The sequence below is a fragment of the Myodes glareolus genome, unplaced genomic scaffold, assembly GCF_982192425.1.
Source record: "Myodes glareolus unplaced genomic scaffold, mMyoGla1.1 HAP1_SCAFFOLD_51, whole genome shotgun sequence".
In the NCBI taxonomy this organism is placed as follows: Eukaryota; Metazoa; Chordata; class Mammalia; order Rodentia; family Cricetidae; genus Myodes; species Myodes glareolus.
Window position 1 is genome coordinate 1,230,458 of NW_028263222.1, and position 9,771 is coordinate 1,240,228.

Sequence of the window (9,771 nt, forward strand, 5' to 3'; positions counted from 1 at the left end):
AATCAATTTTCTTGTTTGCTCTGGGTAGTACTGGGAATAGGCTGGTTCCCAGGCTGACACTCCTGCTTATTAGCATTGGCCTGTGGCTGGCCATCATCCTGGGTTGGCTATGAAGGCTCATCCGGTTGTATCTATCTTACCCTCAGTGATTAAAGTACCTACTGTAGCATTTTTTCCAAAAAGGCAATCTATGATCTGTGGGGATGTGTCATTTTCCTGATACCTAGGACTGTCTGCCTTGATTGACTTCCACATATGACTTTGTCCAGCTGTCCCCAGTGACTGGGGTTCTGAGCATTTGATCTATCACCACTGTGACCCAAACCTTGCTCTGAGCCTGGGGAGAGAGCACATTGGGGTAAGACATTGTCAGCTTGGTGTGTGGAGTTGGGGGTTCATAATGGGGGAAGGACTATGCATACACCCATGTGCATCTACTGTCAGGGTCACAGGTATAATTTATGACATCTCTTTTTATTAATTGTTACATGCATGTGTATATGCATGCAATTATATACTGCTAACTTTAAACCAGTTATTCTGTATAGGTAGCAAGTATGTTTTCAGGACTGGCTATTTGATAATGGATATTCAACTTGTATGCTCTTCCTTGGGCTCAGAAAGGTCTATAAAAAGATGAAGGAGGTTCCTAAGACTTCGGCATTAAACCATGGCTGGGAAAACTGAAACTGACAAGATTAATAAGGCCCTTCCCCTCCCAAGGTTATATAGGTGCTGAGCAGGACAGCTGAAATGGTGAGTAATGTAGAGATATTCAGGCTTGAGATATTGGTTTTCATGAATCACTCATTTTAATATGAGCCTTGGTGATGTTGTTGCATTTGAGTCATTCATATTATTGTAAGTAATTCCTTACCTGTACTCCTGTTAATTAACTTCAATAAACTCATTAATTCGAGGGACTAGGAATTGCACTGTCTTCCCTGGGAGGCAGTCAGGTAATGAAAGGGGGAACTGGTAAATAATAGCAATGGCCAATTTCTTGATTCCTTTTGATTTTCTATCCAGATACATTGAGGAGGGCCATGTTACCATCAACACAGATACAAAAGCATAGTGGGCTTTTTCTTCCACCAGCAGGCTCCCTCTCCTAGCTCTTCGGTTCAGTACAGATAGATATGTTCAAGGTTAGTTCTGAAGATGTTAAGTGAAGCTGCAGGTGGTCATATGTTAACTATGACCACGAGTTAACTATGGTTACGCCATGTCCAAAAGACATTTCACAGCATGTCTCCTCATCCTCAGTCACAATATTCAGGACGTGTTTCTATAATATTCTCTAAATATGGCAAGCGGCTTTTCTTCATGGCCCCATAAAGAACTCAGTGTTCATGGTCTCTTCAGCATTTTGAGGTTTCGAGGCTGTGCATTTATGGCTGCCTACTACAGAAAGAAGAACCTCTGACCAAGATTGAGAGCTGAAGAGATCTATTTGTAGAAATAGAAATATCTGCAAAGCAGTTACTAGTAGCATAATCTTAAAGGGCTATGACCCTTCCAGCCATGGTCTTCTGATCGGGTACTGTATACGGTACTAATTTCTTTTTGTAGTGCAGATCAGAAGGAAACTAATTACACAGTGACTCTCATGTCACTGTTGCACCAGTGATTTTTTTTCATATTTTCTTGCCTTGTAATGAAAAGTTTTAATTTCATGAGATCTTATTTGCTAATTTTTTGTCTCATTTTCTATTAGATGAGGGTTCTATTAGAATAGGTTCAAAAATCCCTTACTTGTGCTTAGAAGTGGGAATATTTTCTCTACCATGTCCTTTGGCATTCTGGGTATCAGGTCTCATTCTGACATCCATGACCCATTTGGTACAGAGTCTGTGTGGTAGAAGATAAGGGACAGAGGTTCATTTTCTGTATACTGAAAACAGGTTTTCACAATCATATCTGAGACAGTATCTTCAAATGCAAACATATATATATATAATGAAACACAAATATGTATGCAACATTACACTAGGTACTCTGGAGAGTATTCTGTTTAACAAATGTAATAGGCGATCAAGCTCTGACCATTCAGACGAAGGCATGGCAACCACTTGCATTAGAATAAATTTACTTCCTAATGTGAGCAAAGGATCCCACTTATAAACCATATTACATGAGGAACAGCAGCACCACAAACCACATAAAGATTCTTTGGGAAGTTGGATGGAGCTGGTGGCAAATGCTTGTCATCCTTGCAAGGAGGAGGCAGAGGGGAGGCCTACCAGGTGTTCAAGGGCAACTTCTGTTATAGAGCGAAGCAGAGAGCAACATGTGCTATGAGAGATTCTTAAAATGCCAATGGGCTCAGTAACTTTCACTTTCCTATGCTGAGCAGTAGGCTAGAAATCTTGGTAGCTTGTAGGAACTGCTGGAAACAACACCATTACTTGTTCTCTTGGTCAAGTGCATTGACAAAAACAAAACCAAAGCTCTCTCTCCAAAACTCATCTGCCACTGTTTTGCTCTATTCTTTTTGAGACTGGAGCCCTAGATGGGGCTGGCCTCAAATTCTTGCATCTGTTCTGTCATCCTCTGCAGGGCAGGGACTCAAGGCAAGAATTGCATCCATCACCTCTGAATCTTCACAAAGGACATCTAACCCTTATGAGAACATGGGCTATGAGGAGTCACCAGACTCTGAGGAGATGGTGGTCTACCAGCTGTGAGACCCACTTGTCAGAGGCCCTGAGTCAGGTCTCCATGGCCTGGGGGCTGCTCTCACCATGCTTAATTTCACAGACCTCTTCTTCCACTGCCTCAGCAGTTCCTCAGCAGCTCTTTTAACAGTCTCTAGTGTGCACATGCTCAGTGTTCCAGACCGAACGTACATGTTGTGAGGGGCAGGGGGTGTAACACTCCTGCCCTAGTTTCTCATTGGGCCAGAGTACCTCTGATATGGGCTTAAACCACATGTTATTTATAATGGATGTGTTTTTTGTCGCTCTATTTGGAGACTGGCACTTTCTGGTGGGATGTAGTGGTGGTGGGAAGGATCTGGAGCATCTCAAGGGGGACAAACCTTAAGGAGTATCTGAACACTGGGGTCTGATCATTGCAGGCCTCTGGCTCCACACAGGAAAAGTGAGACATTCCGGCCTCCCTGGCATACTCATGAGTGACAAGGGAGGGTCTTGTGGCCAGCACTGCACACCTATCATCCCACAGTTCTTGCTCTGTTTCTCTTCACCTCCTCTCACCTCATCTCATTTCTCCCAGCCTCACAACACCTGGTCCACAAAACCTCTTTGGCCATGTCTGGGAGGCTACCATATAGCTCTGCTTTCTTGCAAAGAGGAGAAAATTAAAAGCGGCTAGTCAGTTTCTGAAAATCTCACTGCTTCTTGTATATGACAGGGACCCTACCCGAGTCAAGTCCTCACATAGGTAGAATAGACTTTGCTACAACTCTGCAGAACTGGCCAAGGCCTATTGTGTCTAGTCCCACTAAGGAAGTGGTACCTGATGTTGATTCTGTACCAGGTCATCAACTTGATGTTCCTGTGGCTCAGCATGGACAGGGAGCTTGCATCACTCAGCCTGCACCCATATCATTCCCCAGCCCCAGTGATTTGATAAACATTAGGAATGTAGAATGACATAGTCTCTCTTGCCTGAGAAATAACAAAAGCGTAAGTTCGAGTGATTTTATGATAATTAAAATAGGAACTCTCAGGCAGAAGGAAAAAAAGAAAAAGGTTGTATTCTGATAAACAGATTTTTAAAAAATCTACTGTGAGGTTTCTAAGTTCTACCTTGTCTCTTCCATCAGGATCACTTTTAGGACTGAAGGTGTTGTCAAACCAGCTGCCACGATAGGGAAATGGTTTGGGGCTGGAGATAGTGTTTAAAGGAGGAGGCATGTGCCACCTTCATCAAAGTGTCTTATTCAGAACTTAGTCCTTGCAAACTTACACTCTATATCAGCATGACACCATGAAAGGCACAAATACAAGGTTTTGAGAGAGAGGAAACTGAAAGATTTGTTAGGTCTCATTTAAGCTCTGTGTTTGCTTCTAGAGAGGGCAACCTAGTAGTAGCTATATAAACTCAAATTACATGTCCATGATAAATGCAAATTATATAGACCTGACAATCCACTTTGAGAAATACATTTTATTGGGTATGGTGGTACATACTTCTAAACCCAGAAACTCTGAAGTTGAGGCACAATGATTATAAATTTGAGACAAACAGAGATTAAGATCCTACCTCAGATAACAGAAAAAGCGATAGGGTGTCACATAAATGCTGTCACAACAACAGAGTAGCAGTCAATCTACCTTTAAAATATAATTCACAAAGACCATGAAGCCTCTCCTCCAACTCCCACCAAGGCCTCTTTTACGACAGAAGGTGTTGTTGAACCAGGTGACATTCATGAATGGAATATTGTAGGGGCCGGATTATACAAGCCCATATTCCTACATTGTATGGCAGTCAGAATTTTGAGTAACATGGCAAGGCACAATTTGCACCTGCCATACAGAAGGTGATCACTTAGCCTTTTGATAGTGATACAACCGGATGTTATCCTAAGCAGGTGGTCAGGATATGCTAATATGTTGTTCTGCTCCTTCTATTGTAATTTAGGAGCTTTCAAGTGTGTTTTTCAGCCTATGTGTTTTTCAGGCATAGATGTGGATGTGACCTAAGTCATTCTCCCTGCTACCTAGGAAACAGAATGTTAATGAACTTCTCCCTCAGTTTACATTTTGCTATAAAAGCTATTTGAATAATAAATGTGGATGAATTTCAGGATGTGAATTTAGGATTTCATGAAGTATCCCTGAAACTCCCTCCCAATATAGTTGTGTGAGTTGTGTTTTCATTCTCACACCTCCACTCTGGTATGAGAAATAGTTTATGTCTGGGCTGGTCCCTGATATATTGGCATCCCGCAATGTGAGGCTCCAAACACATGGAAGAATGACCAGAAATATGGAGAATGTGAGGAACTCCTGAGAAAATTGCACCACAGATGGAAAGGTAAGGAATAAATGCACAGAAATAAGGGGTAGAATTTTAAAAAGCATGAAAGTGGGAGAGTAAATCAGGAATAAAAATAATCATAATAAGGTATGTATATTTGACAAGGAGACAGTATTCAGTTATGTATGTTGGCAACTAAAGGAAGTTAAAGTGGAGCAGAAACAAAGGCAGAGATATTTAGAGTCTGTAGGCATTCTGATCACAAAGATGTAGCTTTTATTGCTGCTGAATGGGTAAGAAGAATGAAGGAAATATGGCATTTGGCCCACAAACGACCTAGGTTACCAATGAGATTGTCCATGCACATGCGCTGCAGCTAGTGGGGTTTGACCCACATGCAGTAGGAAGCTGAGTCTCACTTGCCTGTGTGGTGGAGCCAGAAAGGCCAGCAGGTGACAAAGTTCAGAGAGCTAATGTTACCTCCCACACTCAGCACTCTGGGTACAGGATTGTTTAGGCTATCCTGAGGTTTTGTTTTCCTTATGAAGTTGAAGATTGTTCTTTTGAGGTCTGTGAAGAATTCTGCTATAATTTTAATGGGCATTTGCATTGAATCTGTAGACTACTTTTGATAAAATTGCCATTTTTTGCTATGTTGGTTCTACCATCCCAAAAACATGGGAGATCTTTCCATTTTCTGATGTCTTACCTTTCTTTTTTCAAAGATTTAAAGTTCTTGTCATACAGGTTTTTTCACAAACAAAGTTGGAGTTACGCCAAGATATTTTATGGTATTTGTAGCTATTAGTAAAGGGTGATGTTTCTCTGATTTCTATCTCAACTCATTTATCATCTGTGTAGAAGAGGTGAATTTAGGCTATTTTCAGGTTCTGGCTATGACAAAATAATTCTATGAACATAGTTGAGCACATGTCCTTATGGTAAGGTCAAGCATCTTTTGTGTATAGGCCCAAAAGTGGTACTCCTGAGTCTTAAGGTAGTTTATTGCCTAATGTTCTGAGAAATTGCTATACTAGAATCCAAAGTGGCTGTGCCAATTTGCATTCCCCACCAGCAGTACAGGAGTTTTTTCTTTACCTCGCATTCTCTTTAGCATAAGTTGGCATAAGTGTTTTAAATCTTGGTCATTCTTATAGGTATAAGATGGAATCTCAGAGTTGTTTGATTAGCATTCTTTAATGGCTAAGGATGTTGAGCATCTTTCAAATGTCTTTTGGTCATTTTAGATTCATCTGCTGAGAGTTTTCAGTTTAGGTCTGTACCCTGTACTTTTGTTGGATTATTTGTTCTTTTGATGACCAATATCTTGAATTCTTTGTATGTTTTGAAGTTGATTAGTAAAGATCTTTCCCCATTCTATAAGCTGATGTTTTTTTCTTGTTGACTGTTTATTTTGCTTTATAGACGCTTCTCTGTTTTAAGAGATATCATTTATTAATTGTTTCAATGTCTGTGCCACTGAGGCTGTATTTGAGGTACACCAGTGCATTTTAGTGTACTTCTAACCTATTCTGTGAGTTTCAGTGTGGTTGGTTTTATGTGGAGGACTTTGATTCATTTAAACCTGAGTTTTGTGCACAGAGATAAATATGGATCTATTTTCATTCATCTACATGTTGATGCCCAGTTATGCCAGCACCAATTTTTGAATATGCTTTCTTATTTCCATTTTTATGTAAGCTAGGCAGACTTACAACTCATAAGGAGGATAGTTTAAAAACTTTTAATTAGATACAATGGCTAAAGTCTTTATAATATTCTTATAGGAGACCTTGAGCCACTAAGTAAAATTCTTAGAGGAAGCAATTGAGCCAACTTCCAATAGACAGCTTATAGGAGGTACCAAACAGGTACTCAAGCAGGTAGAGTTTGCTGTACAATAATCAGTGAGTACATTATATTAATTTTGATTCAGCCTTAGCAAGCATGTATAGTGAATACAAAACTTATTTCTACAGCAGTTTAATGAAAAAAAAATGGTTTGCTTTTTATGACAGCACCTTCCCATTCTGCCAGTTAGAATATTAAACTCTTAACTGAAAGCAGGGGATTGAACAGTACAAAAGAGCAGTGTGGAATCTAGGGGATGTTTTAGCAGAGTACTGACTATGATCAATGTTTCTTATACTAAGCAATAAATTAATAATTTTAAAGATTCTTGGACAATTGTGTTTGTTCAATTAAAAAGCCAGATTAATAATCTTTTCCCAGCTGATTGCTGCTGCTATTTGCACAGCTATATTTTGCTAATGTTATAGCTAAAGATTCTTTAAAGGATATTCTGTTAAATTTTACAGATGGTTCATCCAATGGAAGAACTGCATATATGGTTAATGATAAAAAGGAACTGTGGAGTGTGCCTGTAACTCCTTGAAAACAGCTTAAATGGATAAACGTTGCAAACAGATTCTGGCATGGTGGCACCAAAGTGACCTTTGTTAAGGCAAGGTGAAAAAAACCCTTGCAATGAATTATAAAAAGACCCGGTCCTTTATTAATTTGGGGTCCAGAAAGTGTTTGTGCCTTTTTCACAGAAAGAAAATAAAGCTGGATGAGATGACTGCACGCACAGGAAAGGAGTGGCAGTCCGATGACATCATAGCTGATCACATCCCCATAGAGGAGTCGGAGTGAAAGGAGTTGGATAAAAAGCCCACAGTCTTCTCCACCTCCGCAGAGAAGAGTGCCCGGTTCATGGGACCTGATGACATCACTCTGCATTGCTGGATGCCATTCTGAGCTGCTTCCAGATACTTGGGACACATACAGTCACAGAGGTCCTGCTGTACGATGACTACAACTTGCTTACAGTCTGAATCCTGTTTACTTTGGAGCTGAAATGCAGACTGAACATTTGACTGTTTTAATCTTTGGGACACAGAAGCAAACTAAGAACTAAACTGTCTTCTCATGGAAGGAAAGACACAAAATAAGAAATGATTGAAGCCCTTCTTCACTTAAGAGGAGGGCAAGCCTGAGGGTTTAACTGCTGCTCAGAGACCGGAACTGGTATTTGATAGCAGCAATGTAATTGGACTCTCACCTATTAAAAAAAAACTTTTCTTGTCTTTTGATTAATATGGATTTTTAAAAAATGTGATGTGTTAAATTGTGGATTTATTTTTATTCCCATTCTAGAATTATAGTATTGACCTGATAATGTTTGTAACTGCTTATAAGATGTTGAGAAAAGTTTTGACATGCCCTGTAAATGTTTGGACTTAATGCATGTGTTAAGAAGTCTAGATTTTGATACAGTATAAAATTACCAAGAGGTGCTCTAGACCAGCTGAGGAAACATTTTCAACTCAGGCAATCTTCCTCTCCTTTAAATAGGAGATTATAGCCTTTAGGAGCAGGGTTATTCATAATTCTCTCCCATAATCTCTTATTCACAGAGGTCAGTGTCAGAGATGGGTTGGAAACTTCTCCCCTGATGCCTAAGACAGTAACTCGAATGATTAGAATGCTTGTTTCTGATGGTAAGCATTGGTAGATGAAGGAGTCTTTGCCTAAGGTGAACACAATCATCTGCCCTGTTGCAGAAGCACAGATCTTATTAAAGTTAATATAAGGGAATGGATTGTAGGCGGTGGATTATACAGCCCCATTTTCCTACATTGTATGGCACTCAGAATTCTGAGTGACCTGGCCAGTCACAGTTTGCACCTACTGCACAGAAAGTGCTCTCCTAGCCTTTTGAGAGTGAGACAACCTGACACCACCCTAAGTAAGTGGTCAGGCTATGCTAATGTCGTGCTGTTCCTTCTGTTGTAATTTAAGAGATCCCCTGGGGGAGAGGTGGTTTTTCAGTCTCTGTGACAGAGCAGGCATACATGTGGATGTGACCTAAGTCATTCTCCCTGCTCCCTAGGAAATGGATGCTAATGAACTTTACCCTCAGTTTACATTTTGATATGAAAATGGTTTAAATAATACATGCAGGTGAGTTTCAGGATGTAAATTTAGGATTTCATGAAGGATCTCTGAAACTTCCTCCCTATGAAACTGTGTGAGTTGTGTTTTCTATCCCACACCTCCACTCTGATATGAGAAATAGTTTATGTTTGGGCTGGTCCCCGGCAGAATATATGTGAATATATGTAACTGTTGAAGACACTGAGTATAAAAGAGCAAAGCATACTGATTGTAAAAATCTCATATATTCACCGGAAAAATGTATAGATTTACATGTTCTAGACAGTAAATAACACACTATATATCATGATTATTTTTATATATTTATGTGCTCTAGGCAGTAAATGCCACACTCTAAATCATGATTCGTTTTAGATATTTACATGTTTTAGGCAGTAAATGCTACACTATAAATCATGGGTTTTTTTATATATTAACATGAGCTAGACAGTAAATGCCACACTATAGATCATGGTTGTTTTATATATTTACATGTTCTAGGCAGTAAATGCCACACTATAAATCATAGTAACTTTTGTATATTTACATGTTCTTGAATGTAAATACCACACTATAAATCATGTGTGTTTGTTTCACATTTATATTTACTTGTTCTAGGAAGTAAATGCAACACTATAAATCATGGTGATTGTTATATAATTGTATGTTCTAGGTAGTAAAAGCCACACTATAAATCGTGGTTATTTTCAAGATGGGGTTAATGTGTTTTGTTTTGACAAAATCTCAATTGTTTGATTTTACCAATAAAGACTCTAGAACTAGATGCTAGGTTAAAAGCCTGCTAGCTCAGAGAAGCAGAGAAAATACCCAGCTGACCTCCACTGGCATCCCATCTCTTCCTTTCTCTCTCTGTGTGTCTGT